The 23,908-nt window shown below is 32.0% G+C and overlaps 1 protein-coding gene across 2 annotated transcripts in view; it reads right to left on the bottom strand.

Moving 5' to 3' along the window:
• LOC114336520 (ADAMTS-like protein 1) overlaps positions 1-23,908 on the bottom strand; it is a 1,384,970-nt gene that overhangs the window by 1,238,334 nt on the left and 122,728 nt on the right. For both annotated transcript variants that reach the window (XM_050655007.1, XM_050655009.1), the window contains exon 2: positions 3,258-3,281. The gene's annotated coding sequence lies outside the window, so the exon portion shown is untranslated. The remainder of the gene's footprint in view (positions 1-3,257; positions 3,282-23,908) is intronic.

Genomic DNA, 23,908 nt, shown 5'->3' with positions numbered 1-23,908 from the left:
TGTTGCAAAATAGCACTAATTGCGAAAAAAAAATAAGTATTCGCATTTTACGTTTTTCTACCATTTATGTTAAACGTAAGAACTTCATCTTCTACCAAGAAAAACCTTGATGATATAATAAAACAATACTGTAAATTTCATTAAGATCGGTTAAACAAATTTTGCTAAATAAATTCTGCAATCCACCTCTCCGCAAAAAAAAATCATTTTTTCAAAATGTTGCAGGACTGAAAATAAAGAAGACAGCAAGTTGAATGTTTTTTCATATAGAAGAATACCATACCTTTCATTTGCAATTTGGAAAATTAAAATCGGCTAACTGCCACGGCTTCAGGAATTTTTTTAAATAAACATTAATTTTTGGTGTAACGCGCAGGACAGCGGATACGCTTGATTTGGCTTTCCAGTGACCTTTATTAATGATTAATAAATTTTAATTTTTAGTAAATTTCGATATGAATAAATAAATGTGTTTATTGCAAAATAAAAACACATACTTCTATCCTTTGAAATAACACTTTTTTAGCAAAAACTCTCTTTGTTCGTATATTTTAATTTATAGAATAACAGTTTATTATTTTTAAACATATGCAATTACTTAAACAATATTTCACAAACAATAATCAATTTAGTTTGATTTTTGTGGAATTAAAATATTAAAATACAACAAAATATAGAGTAAGAAAATAATATATTAGACAAATATTGGACGAAATTGTGGTGGAAATCAACTTGTGTGAATCGAACACCGCTGTCCTGCGCGTAGAACCAAAAATTAATGTTTATGTAAAAAAATTCCTGACGCCGTGGTAGTTATCCGATTTTAGTTTTGTAAATTGTAAAGGAAAGATACAGTATTCTTTTATATGTAAAAAAACTTCGGCTCATATTACCTGTATGCGAGCCAATGGTGAGTATTAAATTCTTACTTGTATGTGAAAAAATGTACAATACCTACGTCTTAAATCCCACCAAATTTCATTTGAATATCTCAACCGGTTTTAAAGCAATAAATAAATCGTCAGCTTGTAAGAAAAATTTTAACACCCTCTATCTCAGAAACGAAGCATTTGCGGACATAGGTTTATAAAGCAAATTGTCACTATTTTTTCATGTAGAATTACCCCTTGAAGTTTACCATACTTATTTAAAAACACCCTGTATTGATAAAAAACATGGCTAATTGTTAAAGTACCTAACTTTTTTACGGTCCAACATAAGCGAATCAATAAAAAAACAGAATGTTGAGAAAACATGAGGCTATAGTTGGGTTTTAACTTGATAGGTCTGGATCCCGCGTATGAAAAAAAAGTTGAATAATAGCAAGCTGAAAATTTGTTAATAGCTTAACGGTGTCTACTCGGACAAACTTTGATATATGGGAACACTGGAACAGGGGCAGTTTTAATTGTGGAACAGGTTAAAAATTTGGAACGGTCAGACCACGAAAACGGCACATGTATTTTGTCCGACAGAACAGACTTAAATCTCCGAACAGAGATTAAACTCTCATGCAAAAATCCGACTGCTATTTATAACCAAATGGGCGTTTTAATGAGTGGAACCTGTAGAATATGTCAAATGACAGGAATTATGACAGGTGATGAATAGCAGTCTGATTTTTGCATGAGAGTTTAATCTCTGTTCGGAGAGTTTAAGTCTATCCTGTCGGACAAAATTAATGTGCCGTTTTCGTGGTCTGACCGTTCCAAATTTTTAACCTGTTCCAGAATTAAAACTGCCCCTGTTCCAGTGTTTCCATATATCAAAGTTTATCCGACTAGACACCCTTAAGCTATTAACAAATCCAAATCCAGACCTATGAGTATTTTATAAATGCGAGAATATTCCACAGGGTTATGCGAAGTTTGAGAAAAATACACAGTTTTATTGGTACACCCGGTAAACAATTAAAATTTACTCGTTTAGCAACAATATTATTACAGCGATATTGTTAAAGAATAAGGTTATAACATATTAAAAAATCACTTGAATCGGACAACAGGTTTAGAAAACTCGAGATATCAAAAATGACCCATTTTTAAGTGACCCATGTTTCACCAATGATGATGAAAGTGCCATAAATGCAGCAAAAATGAAGCAGCTGAGAAAAATAGCTGGAAGGCGAAAATGGACAGAGAAAGGAACGAAAACATTGGAAACGTGCTAAGACAAGAACCAGTAGAGGAAAAAATTGAAAAAAGAAAAAATTAATTGGTTTGGACATAATAATATATAAGTAGAATGAACGAGAACAGACTAGTAAAGAAGGTGACAGTTGCCAAAAGAATGAGGAAAAGAAGAAGGGAGACCTAGAAAAGGGTGGATGGAACAAATCCAGGAAAATCGGGACCAAGAGAGGGAAAAGAGTGCAACAGATAAAGGAAATGACAGTAATACCAAATTCCAACGCTCTTATAGGGCATAAAGACAACGTAAAGAAGAAGAAGGGAAAAATTTCCGGAGTGGAATATTAGTTAATTGAAAATGTAGTTTTGACCTAATCTCATTTTCTGCTATATAATAAATATATTATAATGAATCTACTAAGCTTTCTAACACTAATAAATCACATTGAGGTAGCAATCTAATACTGGAAAGCAAGTTTGAAAACTACTATTAAACTTTTAATTAGATGCAATAACAACAAGGGCGAACAAATAGAAAATGCATATCTTGCTAAAACAAATTTAAAACTAAACTAATTACGAATTCATTTTGTAACTTATTTACCTAATCACTGTTAGTTTAAAAGAGAAAACAAGCCTCTTATCTTAAGCGTGAAAAAATAATAATGCATCAAAGTTCTGAGAAGTATCAAGTAGTTGGTAAACACCATTTGCTGTTCAAGCATTTTAAAATGGAGAATAGAAGCCCATTATGTCTACTAAGTAATAAAAGATTAAAATGGAAAATATGCTAATCGGCCATAAAACTACTGTTTTAATAAATTAACGTTTTTAATCATAAAAATCAACAAGCGCTTGCTTATATTACAAATAATAGAACTAAGTCAATACTACTATTAAGTTAATAGGTCAAGTTTTATTAGGGCCGTCAGTTATTTCTCTAATGTGTAAAGAGAACCAGTCGCATTTGTTTTTATAATCTAGAATCTAGAGTCTAGAGCAATCGAAATAACTGATAATTAGATAAACCATAAATCCCCTTAATGACTTTAAAAAGATATTAATTAGATATTTTAATAAATTTATATTCATATTAACTACAGAATAAATACTTAAAAAACTACTTACAGTTCTTGTAGATTATTGTTGTTTCTGAAAAAGAAATATTTTTTTTGAAATAATATAAGTCAACACTAATATTACTAGTTGAAAGACTGATAAGTTTGTACACACTTGAATGAATCGAGGAAATAAAAAATGTAGTATATCAAAGTGTGTAAATAATTTATTTCTTTAGCTGAGCGCTTTCGACATAAATGTCATCATCGGAGCTAATGGTCAATTGTTAAAAAAGTACCGCTACAAAATTGAGGTGTTAACATTTGCATCTTGTGAAAATAAATTTTGGTTGGATATGCTATGTCCACCGTACAACCCCAAACAGTAAAAACAGAAAAAAGGGCCACATTACATGTTACACAAACACAAAAAAAAACACAAAAAAAAAACTTTTTAAAACTAAAAACTAATTTTACTGCTACTAACTGCAACGACTACTATTGAATCATTAACATACTATAGCCTAAAATTAAATATAACAAAGATAATGGTTGCTTCATCATCATTATTTGGCTCTACAACTCTATGTCCCCCCATTGTTGTCGGTCCTGAGCAGCTATTTCCTATTGCTCTACTTCCATTTTTTGTAGATCATTGGCTACTGCGTCCTTCCATCTCTTTCTTGGGCCACCAACTGATCTTTTGCCATCGGGCCTTTCCCAGAATGTGGCGTTCAGAAGTCTTTCGGTTGGTTATTTACAATGATCATATTACGGGTATTTCGGCTATAAAATATAAGTTAGAACTAAAGTAGTAAAATCCTATCATATCTGGACATAACCACATAACCACATTTTTATAGAAAGTAATCATGGTTTTAACATAAACGAATATAGTTATTATAAAACAACTGATATGAATGAATCTGCAAACCTGTTTGCAATAAAGTACCTACACCGAAAGAAGCAAAACATGAAACTAGAACAAAAATAGAACCTAGCCATCAATGAAGTAGGGATCCGGGAATCCAAGCAAAACGTTAGTGGAGATAATAAGGGTAACAGGATCAGCTGTAGGTTCAGCTAAAGGAAATTAACGAGAAAAAGTAAGATAATGAATGATATTCAGCGGCAAAGAAGATAAAGAAGATAATGAAATAAAGATAAAATTTAAAAATGCAGAATGGAAAATAATTACAACTTGCAAATACCTGGGAAGTATAAGTACTTACTCATGACGGAAAAGTAGACTGGAAAATTGAGCAAAGAAGTCAAACAAGTTATACGAGTACTATGCTTTAGTGCCAATAGTGGAAAAAGGGGAAATTACAAGAGAGGCAAGGATAAAAATATATAACACAATAGTGGTACCAAGTCTGCTCTATGCAACTAAAAACTGGACCATTGTGGAAAAACACAAGAGGAGGATAAATTAATGCAATGAAGATGAGACACAAAAGAAGGATATTGGAAACACAAAATGACATAGATTAAGTAACGAGACTATTACGAGTATGGCCAACCAAGAACCAATAATGAATAAAGTAGCAAAGAGACGAATGAACAGGTAAGGGCATTTGATGAGGATGTAACCCAACAGAATTACTAGAAAAGTTCAGGAAGGCAAGAACATCGAAAAAAGAATAGATCAAGACCAAGAAAAAATGGATACAAGTAGTAGAGGCGGAAAAAGTTAAAGAACAATCACTCGACGAATTGGAAATAACGCCAGGAAAGAGAAAAGGTTGGAAGACATGAATGGATGTGAAACTTAAAGCATCTAGCCCAAATCCTCCACCATGATAGGGTAAAAGGAAGAAAAAAAAAGAAATGATTATTTCTACAAATTTTGTCCAGTTAATGAATTTATTCAGAATCCAGGCCAAGTAATGAAGCTTAAAATAGGACAAAACCTCGCAATTTTTACAGAATGGATCGATTTGCTTGAAAATTTGAGAATAAGTAGTAGATAATTCAAGGATCAAAATCTATGTCATGTCGAAAGGCGCTTTATCATGGGGGGTGGTTGCCACCCCATCTCGGGGGGTGGAAATTTTTTATTATATTTTAATTGCAAAAGTAAAAACGTTCATTCTTATCAAAAAACGTTCTATATATTTTTTTGATAAAATTGATAGTTTTAGATTTATTCGCTATCGAAAGTGTTAGTTTTATATCGAAAAAATCAATGTGTTTAATAAATTTTCTGTTAATAACTCCAAAAGTTTTCGTTTTATCAGAACAACTTCACTTAACAAAAATGTACCTTTTAAAAAAATTAACAAAATCTTGGCTCTTCTTCGTCAAATGCTAAATATTGTGGTTTCAAAGTCAAAAGGCGGGAAAATTATGCATTTTTCGAGGACAACTTGTTTAAACTAATTTAAAGTACTTAAAAATATCTATCACCAGAAATAAAAAGAAGTCTCTAGATTAAAAATTAAGTGACTTATAATGAAAAGAATGTCAGTCCCTATTTTTTTCGGCGAAAAACTGATCGCAAGCAACCCCCTAATTACCACCCTAATTAAAATTAGTCATCTAACTTATTTGGTCTTTTTTATGTATGTAGTATTAATAGGTTCTAGAAGTTTGACCGGCTTAGAATGATTAGTTTAAAAAAAATGGAGTTAAAAGAGAATAACGAATTTTTGTAGTTTGGAAAAAAAATAATTTTTCTTCAAAACAGCAAGATTAGCATCAGAGATACGAAATCATGTTTAAATATGAAATTTTAGCTTATTAAATTCCCAAGAACCTGGTTTGCAAACATTTTTTCTACGGCAAAAATTGAGTGATCTATTGACAATTAAAATTTGTAATAACATGCAAAAACCACCGTTACCAACCCTTTCAAAGTCACTTTTTTTCGACTTAGGATTTTTAAAAGATTTAATATTAGACTTATGGATCTTGTAAAAACCTACAAAATTATTTTTTATCAAACTTTCTAAGATAAAATATAAAAAAGTTAGGGTTAAAAAATCAATATATTTTTTGAAAAAAAAAAAGGAGAAATCCAATTAGAAGCATAATAATGTAAGGTAGAGGTATTTTTAGTCATTGGCCTTATTCATTCTTATTTATTTATGTATTATTAATAGATTATAGAAGTTTGACTGGCTCAGAATGATTAGTTTTAAAAAAAACTGAAGTTAAAAGCGAATAACGAATTTTTGTAGTTTGGAAAAATGGCTTTTCTTCAGAATAGCAAGATTACCATCAGAGATACGAAAAAATTTTCAATACAAAATTTTAGGTCATTTAATTCTCAAGAACTTGGTTTGAAAAAAATTTTTCTATGGCAAAAATTGAGTGAATCGTAAATGAGTATAACGAAAAACATTGATTTTTTCTATATAAAACGTAACACTTTCGATAGGGAATAAATCGAAAACTATTAATTTTATTAGAAAAATGTATAGAACATTTTTTGCTTAGAATCAATATTTTTATCAACTTTTGCGGTAAAAATATAATAAAAAATTTCTACCCCCTAGATGGGGCGGCAACCACCCCCATGGTAAAAGCGCCTTTCGGCATCATATAGATTTTGATTCTTGGACTATCCACTACTTATTCTCAAATTTTCAAGCAAATCGATCCATTCTGTAAAAATTGCGAGGTGAAAAGCTTCGGTTGCTGGCCTATTATACCAGAATCAAAAACGGCAAAAATTTCACTGAGGCATTTAATACTTCAAAAGGCCTCCGACAAGGATGTTGTCTATCTCCCACTATCTTTAAAATATACCTTGACCAATCCTTACAGAGGTGGACAAAAGCAATGAAACCGATGGGACTGAGAGTGGGAGACGACTCCCTATTACATTATACTTTGCGGACGACCAAGTTGTTATAGCCCAAGATCAAGATGACCTAAACTATATGATACGGAAGCTAAATGAACATTATCAACAGGCAGGATTAGTAATAAATATGGACAAGTCAGAATACTTCATAGTGGGAAACGAAGACATTGAAAACCTACCATTGGAACAAGGACATATTGTTGGTGTGAAACAATGCAAATATTTGGGAGCTATATTTAACAAACGAGGAAATAGTGAAGGTGAAATACAACATAAGATCAATAAAGGTAGAAGCATCACTAGATCCTTCAATTCAATTTTATGGGACAAAGATATCAGGAAGGAAATAAAGAGAAGAATATATGAAAGTATAATAAAGACCACTACAATCTACGGTGCAGAAGTTTGGGACATAAATGCAAGAAACAAAAAGAATCTGCTTAGTACAGAAATGGACTTTTTGAGGAGAAGTTGTCAGGTTTCGAGATTAGAACATGTAAGAAATGAAACAATTAGAGAACATATGAAGGTAGAAAAAACTATAATAGACGATATTAAAAAGAGACAGCTGACATGGTTTGGTCACGTTAACAGAATGAATGAGACTCGCTGGCAGAGAAAAATATTAGAGTGGGTCCCACCGGAGAGAAGAAAAAGAGGACGACCACGGAGAAGCTGGAGGGACAATATTCAGGAGGCAATGGATTCGAGGCAATTAGATGAAGATATGTGTTACGATAGAAAAAGTTGGAAGCTGGGTATGGAGAGGCGGCGACAGCCGTAGAAATCCATTATATGTATATATAATGTATTTATAAGAGAAAACAATTGAAGCAAACAAACTTCAATAGCGCGAAGATTTTTGCTTTTTTATTTTAAAAATTGATATTTCCTTCTCGACGTTCGAACACCATAAATGCCAATTTTTCTTATATCAGTTTAATCAGCGGGAAATTGCTTTTTTTTTATTTCAACGCTTTATAAGCGAATTACGGCCGTCACCAGAATTGCATGAAAATTTAGCACGGAGGGCCGATGAAATAAAAAAAGCGTTGTACAGGCAGTAAGTGAGAGTGTCCGTGACAGATTCGTAATTAAAATTCTCAGTTTGAAACTAATCACCGAATACTCGAGCAAACAATGCTCGTTTCGGACTAAATTGTTCTTAAATATAATCAAATTTAATTAGACACGCGTTCAAACTAATGCGAATTCATCTTGTTGTTAAACACTCGCCACTCGGGATTTTAGACAGGATCGAAATAGGCCTGGATCCCGCGTACCAAATAAAAGATTATTAATAGCAAGCTGAAAATTTGTTCATAGTTTAACGGTGTCTAGTCGTACAAACTTTAATGTACAGGAACACTGGAACAGGGTAACTTTTAATTGTGGAACGTGATAAACGTGTCATCCAGACAAGTTTATGATTGTGAAAAATAGCAGGCTGTTTTTAGGGCGGGAAGACCACCCAAAAGATGGACTAATGACGGAAATTAAGTCTTTTATGGATAGATATTTGAGAAGATCATGTACCAATGTTGTCCAAAGTAGAGGTGACAGAACTCCTCCTTGTGGACTACTCTGGCTTTGATGGTTGCTTTACCCAGAATGGATATTACCATACTACTCTCCAGGGATGTCCAACCATCTGTATATTACCGCCGGCCGGTGTGTCCCGTCTACTCATTGTCTAACCAAAAATTGGTGGTAATATTATTAAATGCATTTTAAGATTCAAAATGACATTGCTTTCCAAAGAGAAAGCCATTGCTTTCTATTTCTCCTCTATTAACATTGACATAAGCCTATATTTAGATCACCCCGTAGATTTGCCAGTTGGTATGCATCATGATGATTGTTTAGGGCTTAGAGCATTATCTTTTAGCAATTCGTCTCTTATGTACCTATCCAGAAGTATCTCCCGCGTTTTTAATAGAAAAGACCATAAGTTTATTAGTTTATATGGCTTTGGTGTTAGGTTTGAAACTTTACAAGTATGTGACTTGATCGTTTTGCCATATTTCCGGTACGACTCCCCATGCTAAACTAGATTTGAGGATCTTGCAAATGTGTGGTATCAATACCTCTGATCCCATATGCAAAAGTATTGGATATGTGACATTTTTCCCTAGATACTTATATGGTTAAAATTTATTAATAGACTAAATTCTGCTTGGTCTTGTGGTTGCTTTGGCTATTTCCCAATAAATAGAACTAGTCGGCTTTTGGTCTATGTTGGTTTGTTTATGTGCATTATTAAGAATATTTGTGGTCGAAATGTGTGAATTTATGAGTTCTCTAAGACTTTTCTCTTTAGTCTATGTACATTTTCCATTAGTTTTCTTTAAGAAACTTCGAACTTCTGTCCTTAGCTTCTTTAAACCGTTGTACCTAACTGTATTACCGTCCGTATTCTTCCTTTCAAATGAATTGCCCTAAAACTTTAGGTTCTGGTTAAATATAGCACGTTTATATATTTTTAAAAATGTATAAATGTCGATTCTGATGTATACTTGTGTTTTAGAGACTCTCAGACAGCTTTTGACTTGGTGAAACGTGATAAACTAATAGATATTTTAAGGTCATATAATATCGTGTGACGATAATATAATTTTATCGTCTAGAGTACGCCAATGAATTAATTAAAACGTGTTTTTGTGCCGTCTCGTACGATATAAAAGTCGGAACGAAAAGCCTAGTTGATTATTATTGGACCGTTGGTCGAAGAATAATAAACAACAGCGAAGTATAAGAGGTGAGTTATCCCGACTATTTTCCGCCGTTCTTTTGGTGTGTTGAACGAATCCGACGGTTTTCCTTTTACTTATCCTTTTACGAGGGTTGATCGTATTTCCCTACATGCCTTTTCCGCTGGCGAGCTGAGCGAGCTTTACTCTCCTTATATGTCCGTTTCATATTAATAAATGTAATTCCTAATCCACGCGATCGTCGGTAGTATTCATTCATGTACCAGATATCGTCACATCAACCTGAACCTAATGTTCGATAAGTAGGTTATAAATATATTTTTCTACAACCGTGTTAAAAATGCAATTTTAAGCACTACATAGGAGCGTTAAAAATGCTACTTTAAGGCACTAGTGCTTAAAAATTTTTAAGGCACTGCAATTAAAAGTGAATTGTCAAATTGTGAAACGTCAAAATATTTATATTTCATTTATTCACATTAATATTAATAGTACAATTTGCGCAATTTGAAAAAGGTGGTTTAAAAGGATTTTTAAAATTAAATTTAAACTCACAATAAAACACTGAAAAACGTTTGTTTTCTATACTTCCACAAAATTTATTACAACTATGTTATTACTACAGCTGTTTCGGCAAAGTGCCTTTCTCAAAGGCTGTAAGTAACAGGCTGTAAGAAACAGCTGTAGTAATAACATAGTTGTAATAAATTTTGTGGAAGTATAGAAAATAAACGTTTTTCAGTGTTTTATTGTGAGATAAAATGAACTTCCATCAAGTAACGGTCGAATCCATCAATTAAATTTAAACTGTATTATTGCATTTTAACACGTTTGTAGAAAATAGTTATTTATGAAACAGTTCGTGAAGTATGCTTTTTGTGAACGCACGCGATTTTTAGAGCACGAGCGACAACGAAGCAAGTGCTATACATCGCGTAAGTTCGCAAAAAGTACTTCACGCACAGTTTCATACAATATTTTATCTACGATAAACAAATAAAAAAACTGTAACTCTTCGTCACTGGAATACATTTCTATTCTACAATTTTTAGAACTTTAACATTTAAAAATTCTAACTACTTTCAAACCACAAAACTGTCAAAAATTTTGTTGTAGATAAGTCATTGCTCATATTGTCATCACTATGACAACGCGAAAATTAAGGATATTTAATTATATGAAAGTATGCCAAAAAACCCATTGAAAGTGTGCAAAAAAGTAAACCCCATTTAAAATACATTGTTACTTCACGCACACTTTAAACCCTTCACGCACTGCTATCTATAATGACAGTTTTTACAAACTAAAAACTTATACATAATATGACATAGAGTAGATAAAAAAAGTTTATGTAACGGTATAATATTTTCGCTAAGAATTTTTAAACATTCCCCTCGAGTGTAGACAACCAGTTCTACCTTTTACTGGTCATAGGTTTCATGGTTTCAGCAATTAACAAACATATTGTATTTTATAAATTTATAACGTTTGTAGAAAAAATGTTGTATGATATACGTGTTAAAAAGTACATTTTTAAGGCACTCATGTGAATTGCTTTCACATGCGTGCCTTAAAATTGTACTTTTAACACTTATATCATAAACAACTATTTATTAACGAAATTAACGAGTAGTAATTAAGGCTAATTATCTGATCATTTGTAATGTTTTGATTCTAAATAAATGTCTTGAAAAGCGAACCTTCTGTCTTCGGCTGAATTTTTGTTACCTGGAGCAACAAACGCAACGACCTCGTTACAATCGAAGATAAAGACTTAAGGATTATTTCACACCTCTACCATGAAAAAAAGGCTAAAATCGGAATTAAATTCGAAACATCTGGAAAAGTCAATATCGAGAAGGGTGTAAGACAGGAATGTGTCCTGTCACCTTCAACGCTGTTCAACGTTTACTCTCAGGGTATATTTAACCCGCCACCTGCCACGTGGCTTTGCAAGGCATCAACTGCCACGTGGGGTGCTCACAGCACCCCTTAAAAATTTTCTGTGATCTACTTGTTTATAAACAAAATATGTAATGTGTTGAGTTACACAAGAATATAAAAACATGTTTTATTAAATTATTAGCTACTAATATATTATAAAATTTAAAAAATAAAATTAAAAAGGTGTTATAAGCAAAGTAGCAAGTACCAACCTATAATAAATGAAGTGAAGTAAAATATCTAAGAAAATTAAGATTTATTGAGTATAGAAACTATATTTATTAATAATTTAAATCAATTATTACAATAAAAAAAAATGTAAATCTGACCTATTTATCAAAAGCACAAAAAAGAATTAAAACAAACTGCGAGATGATGACACCCGAATTCGACTTTAGAGCTACAAGTTCAGAATGACACTAAATAACCACTTCAAACGCAAACAGATCTATGCTATATAATATTATAGAAAGCTACTATGACGCACAGCACGGTTAACAAACTTGAAATACCAAATATTTGATCAAAATGTGTTATGGGATGCTGGTAGCACCCCACGTGGCAGGTGCCGGGTTAAGAAAGCTTTGGATGGCATCTCGGATAGTATAATTATAAACGGGCAATGTATAAACGACCTGCGATACGCTGATGACATGGTTATTTTGGCAGAAAATACTGAAGCACTGCAGCGCCTAATGGAGCGAGCAACGACAGCCTGTAGATAATTTGGAATAAATTTGAATAAATAGAAAACAAAAATGATAGTCATTAGCAACCACCAAAACAGAAGGGTGAAAGTCAATGTCGACGGAACAGATCTGGAAAGAGTAATAAGAATAGCTTACCTTGGAAGTAATATTGATGAAGCTTGGGATAAGAACACGAGAGATAATGAACACTAGAGATAAGAACACGTCTGGAAAAGGCACGTACAGTGTTTTACAAAATGCAAAAAGTTCTACCCTAACAACACAAAACATTCCAGGAATGTACTTTCAAAGTTCTATTAACGTTTGAATGTCCTGGACATTCAAGGAACATTCGGTGAACATCTGATTCATTTATTGGTGGAATGTTACCACAAGACATTCTGTGAACATACTACCAATGTCCTATATTTTAAGAGAGGCTATTTACTATTTAATTTGCGTTTATTTTCAAATTTGCCGCGCGTGTATCTATGTATTAGGCTATCAAAACCACGTGACTTCTGGTTCGGTTTGGATTTGGCTTACAAAAAGTTACAGAGGTTATGTTTGTAATATCTATTTTTTAGTGTTTATCGTCGTATTTTGGATTCATTTGGATTTCGTTTGCTGTATTTTGTGAACTTTATAAACTTTACCACAATGCAATTTAAGGAAATTATTATTGGAAGCTCCAGATGTTGAATAAAGGTAAAGGAAACAATTTTTTCCACCTACCTCTACCGAAAGTATACTTTTCCGGACCTGATTGTAGGGAGCAAAGTTGTACTTTTCCTCCCTAGGGAGGAAAATATTTTTCCTCCCTAGGGAGGAAAAGTAAAAGTGACGTTATGGTATTTCATTCATGAAATATAACTTATTGACGCCCTGTACAATATCTATTTTCTATTACGTAAGTATCTATACATTTTAACGTTTATTTAAAAACACTCTGTATTTTGCAGAATGGTAAAAAACAGTAAATTGTTATTCTGATTTAACAATGTTTACATTAATAATTTGACTTATATTTGACAGTTGACAGTTATATTGTACCTACTTGCTAGTTTGAGTTCTAATAAATTTTGTTGGTTAGTTACATAAATAAATTAAGTAAAAATGATAAAATGACTTGTTATTTGAGGAAGGTGGAAAAACCATATGTATAACATGGGAGTAAAGTGCCTTTTCCTCCCTTGAATGATTACTGCCCTCCGCTACGCGTCGGGCAGTAAACTTCATTCTCGGGAGGAAAAGAAGCACTTTCCTCCCTTGTTATACAAATAGCTATTATTTACTGTTTATTTTTTCCTGATATTTATCAATATGGATGAATTTTGCAAGCAATAACATTATTTCTTTTATTGTCTTAGATATTTATTGAAGCTGAAAATAATCGGGGATTTAGATCCATATACAATTCAGTCAGAATTGGATTTTACAGTAAAGTGCATTCCACCAAATTACTATTATAGATATTTATACATATCTGGTGGAGTTTCAGAGTTACTACGCTAAGCAGCAGATGAAAGCATACAAAAGCTTTCAGGCACATAAATATTTTACAGATGGATTTGTTTTTAAAGTTGGAGGTCACGAGCAACAACTTCATCAGTACCTACAAGAATATTGAGGAAATCGAGCTCCTCGATACTACTGGGCAAACTAGAAGATTGAAGAGGACAAAGCCTTTTGAACTAGTTTGAGTGATAGGTGATAGTGAAAAGCAGAGCAGAGTGCTTGTGTGCCTGTATATGTTAGAATAGTGCACGATCTTGTTAGATTAGATAAGAGACACTATGGGGCAAGCTCTTAATTTGAAGCAACAGTAATAATTTAGGTTAAATTAAAATTGCTCATTGGTCAGTTATGACCAGATTGTAATTGTAATATACAATTCAATACAATGAATCATCATCGTAATGATGATTATGGAAAAAAATATGACAAGATTTTATGCAATAAAAATGTTTATATTTATCAAGGATGTATTATTTGGTATGGCCACATATACTTCTGGTATATCGTCGGTGATGTGACAATACCTCCTATCTGCTTTTTCATGAATTTTGTAGGAGACCAAAAACCATTTTTGGGGTCATCTTCTGTTTTCACATGTAAATTTTGACATGTTTTGTAGTAAATAGAATACATAGTTGAATTTACTACAAAACATGTCAAAAAATTTCATATGAAAATAGGAGGTGACTGTAAAAAAAGTTTTTAGTCTTTCTTACAAAACTCATGAAAAAACAAATCAGGTATTATGTCACATCAGCGACTATATCTAGGGAATGTATAAAAAATATACTGTGAATGTCCAAAGAACATTCGTAGACATTCATGGAATATTCCAACAAGACATTCAAGGAATGTTTAAAATGCTGACAGAGGATTTTCCTGGGACATTTAGGGGACATTCTTTTGCTTTTGAGGAAATTCCAGGAATGTTTTCAATATCTTGTGTGTACATTCTAGGAACATACATGGAATGTTTGGTATTATTAGGGTATGCAACCGCCAGCTGAGTATCTCATTGAGAACTAGAATACATAAGTGCTATGTTTTTTCTTCCGTGCTCTATGGTATTGAAGCCTGGACAATGACAGAAGCAATACAAAAAAGAGTCGAAGCATTCGAACTCTAGTTTTACCGTAAAATGCTCAGAATATCCTACATGAGCCATACGACAAATGCGGAAGTCTTACGGAGGATGAATAAGGAAATAGAGCTTATGCTTATAATAAAATAATGGAAAACACAATATTTTGGTCACATCGTAAGAAATCAAAAGTATGAACTGTTCCAACCAATAACCGAAGCCAAAATCAATAGCAAAAGTGGACCAGGCAGAAAACGCTCTCTTGGTTTAAAAAATATGAGCTCCATAGAACTATTCAGGGTGGCTGCAAATAAGATTAAATGGGCAAATGTAATGGCAAACGTCCTTAAGGAATAAGTCACCGTAAGAAGAAGAAGAAGAAGAAAATATAGCAAAATTCTTGTGAGTGTAAGTGCTACACTGAAAAAAATATTGTACGTAGTACCAATGAACGCCAATTATTGACATTTTTTACATTGATTCAATGAAAATTTCGTTAATACTATAAACACGTAATCATTAAGTAATGACCATATTCATTATTACAATGTAATTATATTCATTAAAAAATAATGAATAGAATCATTAATCCAATGAATCGTTTTATCTCTCGTCCAATGTAAGTAGATACATTAACTAATGCTCAAAAACATTAACTTCTATGAATTAGTACGTTCATTCAATGTACTTTCTACTTAAGAATTAGTGTACCGATACATTGATTCAAGTACCGATACATTGATTCTTAACTAGAAAGTACATTGAATGAACGTACTAATTCATAAAAATTAATGTTTTTGAGCATTAGTTAATGTATCTACTTACATTGGACCAGTGCTACTGATCTTTGGACGAAAATTAATGCTTCCCGTTTTTGAATCAATGTTTTTTTCATTATATTTACGTACTTTTTTGGTTCAGTGTAACTACCTATAGCTGTTAATATGTCGTTAGTGTTAGATTTTACAAAAGAAAATATTTTTCGTGACTAAAACTTTGAAGTTGCCACTCCAATTATGCATAATACTCGTCCAAACATTAGAATAAATGGCCACTTGCCAAGAGCAATAATACGACCCTGTTCTCAATTTTGCTCTAAATATTCAAATTAGAACAATCTTGATGGCGTCGTCGCCAGCGCCATCATGAAGGGATCCAGCAAAATTATTTATTAATTTATACCATCAAGTGTTTTCCTTCCATTCTTGTAGTCATTTTATCATTAAAGCAAACAAACGGTCCGTCCGGAGTTATTCCAGATACTAATACGTACTAGGGCCGTCCGATAAGTACTTAGTCCACAAAAGAAAAACAAAAAATTTGTGAGAACAAACTATTTTTATTAAAAACATCATTTTTAGGAAAAAGGGAGATACCGGAGAAGGTAAAACGGCAGTCTTAGATCAGTAGTTAGACTAACAATCATGTATAGCAGCGAGACCAACAATCATGTATTAAATCCAGAGTCATTGCGATAGAAATGAGGTCCCTTATAGCCCAGTAAATGAACGGGAAATTCGGCGATACCGTGTAATTTTCAGGGGCAACTCCGAATTGTATAAAAATTTTAACTTAGGCTCTACTTATCCTCCACTTCAAAGTTGAAATTGTGCCGTTGGTTGCTTTTACTTGGGGGGTGACAGTCACCCCTTCTCGGGGGTGAAAGAACATACGTTCAAGATAAGACAGGAAATGGATAAATTGACTAATTTTAAGCAACTTTTTTTCTATAGAGGTTTTTACGTAAGTCAATACTTTTCGAGTTATTTGCCATTGAAAATGTTGATTTTTCGCCAAAAAAAAAAACTACGTTTTCAGACGGTTTTTCGCAAATAACTCAAAAAGTAAATATTTTATCGAAAAAAAAATTCTTAGCAAAAGTGTAGCTTATAAAAAACACAAAACAATTGTGTATAAGTAAAGTCTATCAATCAAATAAAAACAAAGTTGTAGCTCATAAAAAATACGTTCTTATTCGTCTAATTCCAAATCGAATATTTTAAGGTGAAATCACTAAAAAATTAAGCACTTTTCGGGAAAAACCCAATTAAACTTTTTTAAAGTGTCTATAAAAAGCTTTGTTTTAATTGTTAACAAAAGTTTTAACATTAAAAATAAGCGAGTTACGCTCAAAATAAAGTTGTCCCTCTTCTTTTTTTGTAAAAACATCATGAAAATTTAGCCGTGCTTAGCTCCCCAAATGAAATTAATCGCTACCGTTTCACAAACAATTTACTTACCTATCTATTTTTTATATGATCTCTCAGTCTCACCGGTTTAAAGTGTTTATTTTTGAAAGGGTTATAATTGAAAAAGCTTGAATGGGTCACTAATCACGAGTGTATGCAAATTTTGAACAGCCATATCTTAACCAATTTTTGTCGTACGGAAAAACAAAATAAAACTAGCATATTTATAATAGCAAAACCTACATTATTTCACTCTTTAAGATTTTTCTTATCACTAATACTTTTTAAGTTATTTTGAAAAAATAAAGATTTAAAAAAAAATTTTTTTAATATAAAACCAAATGTTTTCAAAAATACGCACTTCAAACCAATCAAACTTACAGATCATATAAACAATACACATACAGTTAAAATATATGGTAAAGCCAAACGATTAATTTCATTTAGGGTGCTAAATAAAAGGAGGTTTTCACGATTTTTTTTACCAAAAAAAGGGGCCAACTTTTTTTTTCAGTGTAACTCGTTTATTTTTGATGCTGTAAACTTTTGTAAAAAACAAATAATAAGCTTTTCTTCGATACTTTAAAAATGTTAACAAGGTTCTCCCGAAAAATGCTTCTTTCTTCGGTGATTTCGCGTTGAATTATTCGATTTGGAATTAGACGAATAAGAACGTATTTTTCATGAGCTACAACTTTGCTTCTACTCAATTTGTAAACTTTACTGGTACACCATTTTTTTCGTTTTTTATAGGCTACACTTTTGCTAAAAATATTTTTACTCACAATCGGTTAGTAATTTATGGATTTCTAACCTTTGAAGTAATCAGGAAGCGACTTATTACTTACTTTACTTTCCCAGCTAGCCGGGAAAGTACTTTCCCGGTTAGCATCTGTCACTTTTCTACGTGCAAATGTCAATGTCATTTTTGATTAAAAGATGGTTTAGAAAGAATATAATTCACTCAACATTTATTTAATTAAGAAACAACAACAACAATAACAAAAAGAAAACTATTTGGAATTATAAATATTAATAGTTACATTGGAATTATGATTACTATTAACGGTTAAAGTAAGACCGTGTGGCTCAAAATTATGAGTTTCAGAAATAGATGATGACGCAAGGTTATTAAATGATTTCAATAATAACAAGGTTACTTAAAATAATTCATCTTATCACATAATGAAAATGGATACATATATTTGAAACGAAATTATTATTGGTAGACTGTGAGTATTAGAAATCCATAAACTACTAACCGATTGTGAGTAAAATAGTATACAAACCTCGCGGGAACTCATTCTAGCCTCGCGTCTGTAGTTTACCTCAGTGCTTCGCACCTCGGTAAACTACCTTGCCGCTCGGCTGAAATAGAGTACTTTCCCGCTAGGTATGTAATATACTATTTCCACCTACCTCTACCGAAAGTATACTTTTCCGGACCTGATTGTAGGGAGCAAAGTTGTACTTTTCCTCCCTAGGGAGGAAAATATTTTTCCTCCCTAGGGAGGAAAAGTAAAAGTGACGTCATAATATTTCATTCATGAAATATAACTTATTGACGCCCTGTATAATATCTATTTTCTATTACGGAGTATCTATACATTTTAACGTTTATTTATAAAACATCCTGTATTTTGCAGAATGGTAAAAAACAGTAAATTGTTATTTTTATTTAACAATGTTTACATTAATAATTTGACTTATATTTGACAGCTGACAGTTATATTGTACCTACTTGTTGTTTTAGTTCTAATAAATTTTGTTGGTTAGTTACATAAATAAATTAAGTAAAAATGACAAAATGACTTGTTATTTGAGGAAGGTGGAAAAACCATATGTATAACATGGGAGTAAAGTGCCTTTTCCTCCCTTGAATGATTACTGCCCTCCGCTACGCGTCGGGCAGTAAACTTCATTCTCGGGAGGAAAAGTTACACTTTCCTCCCTTGTTATACAAATAGCTATTTCGATAAATTATTTACTTTTTGAGTTATTTGGGAGAAACAGTCAGAAAACGTAGTATTTTTGTCGAAAAATCAACATTTTAAATCGCGAATAACTCGAAAAGTATTGACTTACGTAAAAAACTTTATAGAACAAAAGGTGCTTAAAATAAGTCAATTTATCCATTTCCGGCCTTATTTTAAACACGTGTTTTTCACCCCACGAGAAGGGGTAAATGTCACCCCCCAAGTAAAAGCAACCAACGGCACAAATTCAACTTTGAAGTGGAGGGTAAGTAGAACCTAAATCCAAATTTTCATGAAATTCGGAGTTGCCCCTGGAAATTACACTCCAAAACGGTCATTTATTGGGCTATTAGGAAAATAGCAAATAGAAAGAGGACAGATAAAATGCGAAACGAAACAATTAGTCCAGAAAAATAAGATTTTTCTCGTGACATATCCTCCTCCAGGCCGAAACCAAATTTTTTGAGTAGTATGGACATCTATAATAATAACCTATATGTTTCCTGCAGCCGATTTTGATGATATACATAGTTATAAACAAATGAAGATCAAAAAACGGTAAATTTTCGCTTTTTTCGTCTATTACTAAAAAGTGAAACATTTTAAACAAATTTGAGAGTCATAAACTGATAAATCATATAAGAAGCTTCAATATGGCGTCCGCTGCATATGTCTATGCTTAATTTTTGCTTAGAAAATTGGAAAATAAATCATAAATATTGAAATTTTATAAATGTTTATAACTTACCTATGTAAAAATTAAGTAAGAACCTTCTTAATAAAAGGAATATTGAAACTTCTTGTGCATAAATTGTATTTTAAATTTCAAAGCAATTGGTCAAATAGTTTAAAAGTTATTTAATTTGTTTATCCCAAATTCTTTTTTTTTGCAACACTGTAAGTCAGAAAATTATGAGGTTACAGTAATACTTCGGACAATTTATGAAAGAAGAACATCGATACTATTAACTTAATTTAAAAAAAATGACAAAAAGTTGTTTTAAACGGTGTAAAATTATTTTGAAAAGCATGTCGATTTTTTGCTTCTTTTAAACAATTAGAATAACTTTTTAACCGTTATCCGTAGAAAAAATATTTTTTTATATTTAAAAAAGCTAAATTTTTATGCACTTTTAGAAAGAAAAACAATTGTCCTAGGACAATTAGGGACGAAGTTAGCCCCCCGTTTTTTAATTCATATATAATTTTGCAATATTTAGAATTGTATTTTGTCATTTTTTTTTTATTAAATTAATAGTGTAAATCTTCTTCTTTTATAAACTATCCAAAGTATTACTGTAACTTCATTATTTTCTGACTTATAGTGTTGCAAAAAAAAATTAATTTGGGATAAACAAATTAAATAACTTTTAAACTATTTGACCAATTGCTTTAAATTTAGGGTATGATTTAAGCACCAGAAGTCTCAGCATTCCGAGTAATAAGAAGGTTCTAAGTTAATTTTTACATCAGTTATGAATATTTGTAAAACTCAAAATTTACGATTTATTTTGCAATTTTCTAAGCAACCAATAAGGATAGACATATTCAGCGAACGCCATATTGAAGTTTTATTATACGATTTATGACTTTCTTACTCTCAAATTTGTTTAAAATGCTTAACTTTTTTTTAATAGACGAAAAAAGCGAAAATTTACCGTTTTTGATATTCATTTGTTTATAACTATGTATATCATCAAAATCGGCTGCAGGAAACATATAGGTTATTATTGTAGATGTCCACACTACTCAAAAAATTTGGTTTCGGGCTGGAGGGGGTTGTGTCACCAACAGCGTATTTTTTCTCCTTATTTCTCTCAACTAAACCAGACAAAACCTAAAACTAGAACCAATCAATTAAAAATAGTAGAGGGGCAACTTGGATGGGTCGAGTACGTGTGTAGAATATCGAACGAGAGACTAACAAAACGAGTGTTCGAAACGAGAGTGCAGGGGAAAAACAAAAGAGGAAGGCCAAGAGTTATGTGGGTAGACAAAATAAGGAAAAAAATCGAGAAGAAAGGATTGACATTGTAAAGGGCAAGAAAGTGCAAACAACACAAGACCGGAAAGCATGGAGACAACAATGCCAAACTCAACTCCACCAGCCTTTCACTTAAAGGTAGAAAAACTTCGGAGTAAGTAAGTAAAAGTGATTCATTTGTGAACACAGTCTTCTTTTATAATCAACTATTTTTAATGGGAAATAAGCCACAATTTTACCAAAAAAAAATGATTTTATTAACGTTTCGAAGCCCAAATCGGGTTTCGTTGTCAAAATACAAAATACTACTAAAATAAACAAAAATGTTGTTGCTAAGTAAAAAAATTCTTCTAATAATTTATTTAATCTGACTTATTTATATTGGCAATTCAGACGTATATTATACATTTTAAAGTAGAAGACTTTAAAATGATATTGCCAATATTTATGAGTTGCGTTCCTGGGACGACTTTACTAAAAGATAGTTCATTCGATTACATGAAATCAATCCCAACACAAGAATATCTGTCACAAAAAAATCATAGCATGTGGTCTGTCTATAAAAAGACAACCAATCACGAGGTTTTTCCTGGTTTTCCCTCGTGATTTACCATGGAATCTCTAACGCGAGAATTTTACTGTCATCGTTGCATTTGGTTGTCTTTGTAAAGACAGATCACACCCTATGATTTTTTTGTGACGGATATTCTTGAGTTGGGATTGATTTCATGTAATCGAATGAACTATATTATAGTAAAGTCGTCCCAGGAACGCAACTCATAAATATTGGCGATATCATTTTAAAGTCTTCTACTTTAAAATGTATAATATACGTCTGAATTGCCAATATAAATGAGTCAGATTAAATAAATTATTAGAAGAATTTTTTTACTTAGCAACAACATTTTTGTTTATTTTAGTAGTATTTTGTATTTTGACCACGAAACCCGATTTGGGCTTCAAAACGTTAATAAAATCATTTTTTTGGTAAAATTGTGGCTTATTTCCCATTAAAAATAGTTGATTATAAAAATGCCACAAAGAAATAGCTTCAGAACAACACAGTCTTCTTTTAACTCGATACACTTGACCCAGTGATACTACAACTTCTTTAATCCGTCTGCAAAATATGCATTCCCAAGGTCTGCGAAGTAGGCTTCCATGGCCGCGCTGAACTCCTCATTCGACTTAAATTTCTATCCGACGAGTGAATTTTTCAAGTTTGGAAACAAATATAAGTCGTACAGGGCCAAATCTGGGGAACGTGGTGGATGAGACAGCAGTTCATAGACCAATTCGACAAATTTGCCATGGCACCGGCCGCGGTATGAGTCGGTGCGTTTTCATGGTGAAAGACCACTGTTTTCTTCGTCAAATGAAGCCGTTTTTCTGCGATTCGGCGTCGACATTTCTCTTTCAACCACTTTCCCTTGCTTTCTTTAATTATTTTTTATATATCTCTGTGTCTTGGCATCTCTTGTTTTGTCAACAGTTTTAATGATCCCTCCGTTTTCCATGAACTGAATTATTTTTTCGACCATCCAGTCTTTTTACTTATCTGCCATATAGTGTCTTTTAAGTTCATTCTTTCTGGCCTTTTCTGTTATTAGTTATAGCTGGCACTAGTTTTTGTTTTATCGTTTTACAATAACAACAACGTAATCATCATTACAGTCATCACAAAGGAAGAAAAAAAAACAACGTACAAAACAATGTCAATAAATATTTGTAGTGCGACAATAATTTAAAATAAAATTATGTATAACGATTAAAAATATTTAAATATACTTTTTTTTAATAATTATTTCTTATTCTTATTGTACGTATTAGAAATAGTAACTAATCTATAATTGCCACAATTTTAACAATGTAATAGATATTATTATTCCCTATGTGGTAAACTCATCATGATTTAAAAGGGCGCAGAAAATCTGATCGAGATATACCTACGTTCAAAAAACGTAAAAGTTAAAGCAAATTTTCCTAACTCTGTATTTGATGAATCAGATTTCCTCATTAGTTTTAATTTGTTTTTGAAATGATGAAACATGTTCGCTTCAGATACGAATTTAAATTATTGCCATCATCAGAAATAAATGTATTTTTAATATTATATTTTAAAGGAAGATAGAGAGAGGAAGGACGAATATTTTTTTAGCATTAAAATCAAGTCCAAACATTTTTTTAACGTTTTGGTATATAGATAGATAGAGGCTTTGATTACTAAAAAATATTTTTTTATCTTTTTTATTTAATGCTTCAATCTAGTCAAAGGCCAACTATCTAACTTAATCTAAGAATCACCTAGTGGTCTATTTTAGCTCGATATAAATATAAAGCACTTTTTTCACATTTAGCAGCGAACAGTTGGAGTTAAAATTGAAAACGAGTACTCTAAGTTAGAGCTAATAAACGCAGGGGCAACACAAGGTAGTGTCTTTGGACCAGTACTATTCCTTTTGTATACATCTGACATTCCGCAGAGAAAACATTCAACTAGCAACATTTGTTGATGATACAGAAGTCCTGAGAGTAGGAGAAACTATAGAAGAATCTACGTTAAAAAAAATTAATTGCGTAGAACGCTGGTCAAAAATAGCGTATTCAGTTTTAGGAACAGAAGTCAGTTCATGTTAACTTTACTAAAAAGAAAATCAATTATCTTAAACAACAGCATCGTTTCTAATAAAGAAACAGCGGAATATCTCGGTTTAAATCTGGACGTCAAACTCAAATGGAAGGAACATGTTAAAAACAAAACTTAACAGTTGAAGATAAACTACATCAATATACATATATTGGCTGACAGGTAGGTACT

The sequence above is a fragment of the Diabrotica virgifera genome, chromosome 6 (genome assembly GCF_917563875.1).
Source record: "Diabrotica virgifera virgifera chromosome 6, PGI_DIABVI_V3a".
NCBI lineage: Eukaryota > Metazoa > Arthropoda > Insecta > Coleoptera > Chrysomelidae > Diabrotica > Diabrotica virgifera.
Note: the sequence above shows the minus strand (reverse complement) of the source record. Positions and strands in the feature narration are given on the sequence as shown.